The 5000-nt window shown below is 36.9% G+C and overlaps 1 protein-coding gene across 3 annotated transcripts in view; it reads right to left on the bottom strand.

The window, feature by feature from the left end:
- LOC135107274 (uncharacterized) overlaps nt 1-5000 on the bottom strand; it is a 107996-nt gene that overhangs the window by 66669 nt on the left and 36327 nt on the right. The gene's annotated exons all lie outside the window — the stretch shown is intronic.

Raw genomic sequence — 5000 nt, 5'->3', positions numbered from 1 at the left:
TTCAAATGGCACTCAGGAATGAATTAAGTTTGAAAACTGAGGTTCCACTGTACACTCTCATTATCATAGCTGTTGAGTGAGGCTTGTTGCACTTCTGCAGTTTGTTGGCCTGAAACCTGTCCAGCCTATCCATGTGCTTGTGTTTACATGCTTTGCAGTGTTGCCGCACTTCTTGCTGAGACCTCAGTCACTCCTCTTTTTCCAAAGAATGTAAAAATGTTTAATTTATAATGTAGCATAATTACATTACAAAGCTGTAATTTAATAAAATTTCTTCATATACTTGAGTATCATGCCTAGAACATTCAAATTATCAGTATGTGCAACACTGCCTGTCTCTCCGTACAAAGTTAAACTTAGTTCATCTCTTCCGCTCGATGGGGTCTGTTCAAGCAGAGGCAGAAATGGAGCCTGGTTCCCACTACAGTTGCTCGAATGGAAATGGTGGTTACATCGTTGTTGGACAGTGAACGGAAACGGAATCCGTAAAAACAGAGTAGTGTAACCTGGGGGCCTTAGCTTGATGAAATGCTAAGGCATGACTAAGCATGTCTTATAAAAGTGTCTCAAACCTGTAAGATCTGCTGAGCACAACTTAGCCCTGCCTTGGCAGATGACACAATTTAAGCCACCATTGAGGTAGCTGAAACTGTCTAAGGCAGTGATAAGACTACAAGAAACATGGCTGAACGTCAACAAATGTAAAGATGGCGTCCAGGGACTTTCCATGAATGCAAGAACATTCTCCAGATATATGATGATGCTGAGCTTATCAAGAGATACAGACTGAACTGTGAAGGAATTGTTTTTGTGACGAATTTAGTCAGTTGATATAACTAAAGCTAATAATAAAATTTTTTATTTATCACAATTTCTTTCTCATAAATCAAAATTAATTATATCTAGGTACAAATGTACTTATTATGTTAAGCCGCACACATGTGTATACTGTATATGGTAGTGATTTAATTTTTGCTCCAAAACCCTATATCTATATTTTTCTTGTTTGAGGAGGCAGATGAATGGATCTTACACAGAGAATACCCAATCATCAAACAGAGTATCCACTACACTCTCCTGACACTTGCAATGCAATGCTCCTTCATCCATGAACTCTTTAGTACTGGAAAATATTTACTTGTCTCAAAAAGTCTGTTTTCATTAATTATAACTGAGTAAAAAATACTGATATTTACAGATTTACCATTTATCTAAGGTATATTCAGGTAGAAAAAAGATAATTTTGTTATTTGCTGTTTTGCCATTATATCTTTTCATATTTTTGCTTTGACTTTGACTTGCCTTAGCTGAGTCATGGTTCAGCAAGACTTAAGCTACTGTATAAATAAGTCTTAGCCAGAATGGCTCTGCTAAGTACACTGTTAAGTCAAAATTTTTGAGATACTAAGCTTTTTCTATAAATACCAGTCCAGAAAAAAAGGTAGGATGAGGAAAGAAACAATAGGAGGAAGGGACATACAGGAAAGGAGAATATATAGGACAAGGAAGTGGGCAAGAGAGAGAGAGAGAGAGAGAGAGAGAGAGAGAGAGAGAGAGAGAGAGAGAGAGAGAGAGAGAGAGAGAGAGAGAGAGAGAGAGAGAGAGAGAGAAACATATGGAAGGAGGGAGGGTGGGTGGGATAGGTAGAGAGAGGAATGAAACTGGAAGGGATGGGGAAAAGGACAGGAAAGAGAAAAAGAGGGAAGGGGGAGGAGGAATACAAGAGGGACTATATATATTGATTGAGTGGCGTTGCTTGAGCAGGTGTTTGTGTTTGAAATGGAGGACAAAACTTATTCGCCAACCCAGTTCAAACTGGGAGCAGTTTGAATTGAAGGCCGTTCGAATCACGAGGTATGACTGTGTGTGTGTGTGTGTGTGTGTGTGTGTGTGTGTGTGTGTGTGTGTGTGTGTGTGTGTGTGTGTGTGTGTGTGTGTGTGTGTGTGTGTGTGTGTGTGTGTGTGTGTGTGTGTGTATATATATATATATATATATATATATATATATATATATATATATATATATATATATATATATATATATATATATATATATATATATATATAATTTAGAGAAGATAGTGTTTGATGTAGTATGTGTGTGATGTAGCATAAAAAAATAAGAGATGAGTATATTGGAGGGCATGCTCAGTGTAAGTGGAACACTGAAAAAAAAATAAAATAATATATATATATATATATATATATATATATATATATATATATATATATATATATATATATATATATATATATATATATATATATATATATATATATATATATATATATATATAAGGTATCCCATGAGTTAAAGTACATACTTCTGGATTTGATAGTTCAAGTAATTCTAAGTCGAAAATACTCTATGTGCATGTGCTGCGTTTTTCTTTATTTTGTGAGAAATTAACATGCAAGCTGTGTGTTCCAGGAACCACTTGCCTGGGTGGGCCTCCACTTCTTTCCTTCCCTCCTTGGTTTGCTACGTACTGAGTGGCACCAAATGGCATTAAGTGATAATTTTTTGTGTACAATCTACGCAGTCAAAGCCTTACAGGAAAAAGTTAGCGAATGACACATTCAATTTTTGTATGTGTCAGTGAAGAAAATGTACAGGTAACACAGCAATACAGTGGTTGTTAAGTGCTCCTTTTTAAACATACTTGACAACTCACCAGTTTCATGATGATTGCCCAGTGTTCCAGCCACTCCTGTAAATGTCCCTTTAGATTATTTGGTATTCTTTATAAGTGATATCAAACTGTGTTGTGTTATGTGAATTTTGCCCTTTTTTTGTATCTGTGTATTTGTATTTGTATTCTTGAACTGATGGTGGGGCTTCATACTGTCATTTGGATGATAACACCTTGAGGTGCTCCAATATGTTCAGCTATTGCAGAAGTACTGGGGAAGCATCCTCTTTCATGGATGTGCTGACACACTCTGTAGAATATTCTGATATCTGGGTGTCTTCTGTCCAGGTACCTGCATCTGTATTCTGCTGCTACAGCTTAGAAATTTCCATCACATAATTATCATCACATGAATATCATGTCTAAATAATCAAAGATATTGAATGTGAAAGGTATCTTCACCATAGCAAAAAGATGTACTTTGGCAGTCAGCTGACTGATGAGACCTGTCACTTCAAGATGTCAACTGTTGAGTGTTGAAGGGGTGAGAGTTGCAGTGAGTTGCCATGTATGCTTAAAAAGTAGAACTTAACAACCACTGAAGTGCTGTGTTACCTGTACATTTTCTTCATTGACATAAAAAAAATCAACCTGTCATTTGCTAACTCTTTCCTGCAAGACTTTGACTGTGTAAATTGTACATGAAAAATGATCATTTAATGCTGTGCAGTGCCCCTGGAATACATAGCAAGCTGAGGAAGGAAAGAAGGAGATGAAGACCCACTCAGGCAAGCAGTTCCCACAACACAATTTGCACATTAATTTCTTGCAAAATAAAGCAAAACACAGCATGTCTATATAGAGTATTTTCAACTTAAAATTACTTGAACTATCAAATCCTGAAGTATGTACCTTAACTCATGGGACACACTGTATATGTATATATATATATATATATATATATATATATATATATATATATATATATATATATATATATATATATATATATATATATATATATATATATATATTGTTATGACCACAATTCCCAGCCCCTTCACCAAGCTGCCGCTCCTGGACTAGCTTCACTGAGCCACCTCCTATGTGGAGTCAGTGCAGGGCTCAAAAATGGACATACAGGATCCCTTGTGCCTCCTGCACCCTTTTCACAACAGTCATAACTCCAGGTCACACTAAGATGAGGTTGCCAGACTGTTTTACCAACCCAGAGACAAGGGAAATACTCTAACAACACTTAACATCCACAGCTGCAGAAGAATCAATAGTCATGTCTAGGAAAAACAGTTAACACATAATAACACGTACAAGATTGAGGTATAATACCCCGTTGGACTTCCGCCCACCGTGACAGTCCTCCCACTGCCCAACAGAGTGTTACAGCCTCAAGCCAAGTAGTATCATTTACTGCCTCCTGGGTGACAGGCCTTGTCAGGACCTGGGGAAGGAGTAGAGTTTACTATGCAGTTAATTACTTAGGTCCTCTGCAGCTGAACTGCATCAGCCCACAGTAGCACTTAAGACAAACAAAAGGCACAAGAAACTACTATGAAAGAATGCCCACAGACACACAGGAGGGTCAGTCACTGCTCACTGTGCACAAATTTTAGAGTACATCTCAGTACGTCTGCTCCTTCCAACTGCTGGGTAGTGACTGCCCATGAGAAAGCACTCCAACTGCTTTCCCTCACTCCTGCTATAAGGGGGGGGGGAGGTGCAACACACACACACACACACACACACACACACACACACACACACACACACACACACACACACACACACCCCTGCTCCTTGCAGTCTCTACTTGAATAAAACACTTTACTTTAAAAGATTCTCCTGAACAAACAAAGGGAGCCAGATGAACAATGATTATTTCTTGGTCAAGGGCAACTCTTCTGCTGTGAACTATGTGAAACTTAAACTGACTGAACAAAGGGAAACAAGGCAAATTAATCAGAAAAGGAAAGTGTCTGGGTGCAGAAATTCTTATGGTAAGTTAATGGCAGCAAGCAGCCACTCTTAACTGTACATCTGGTATTCATACCCTAGCTAGCTCTCTCTCTCTCTCTCTCTCTCTCTTATTGTCTTTCCTCTTTCATCAGTCTTACTTTCTTTATTGCATTATCTCGCTGTACATTACAATATATATGTATATATATATATATATATATATATATATATATATATATATATATATATATATATATATATATATATATATATATATATATATATATATATATATATATATATATATGTATATAAGAGATAAACAGGGATACATCCAGAGCTTCTTCCTTCACTTATTTCTTGCAATGTTTCCCCCTTCACAGAAGGTATCTT

The sequence above is a fragment of the Scylla paramamosain genome, chromosome 15 (genome assembly GCF_035594125.1).
Source record: "Scylla paramamosain isolate STU-SP2022 chromosome 15, ASM3559412v1, whole genome shotgun sequence".
NCBI classification, from domain to species: domain Eukaryota; kingdom Metazoa; phylum Arthropoda; class Malacostraca; order Decapoda; family Portunidae; genus Scylla; species Scylla paramamosain.
The sequence above is the reverse complement of the archived record's forward strand: the minus strand, read 5'-3'. Positions and strand labels throughout refer to the sequence as shown.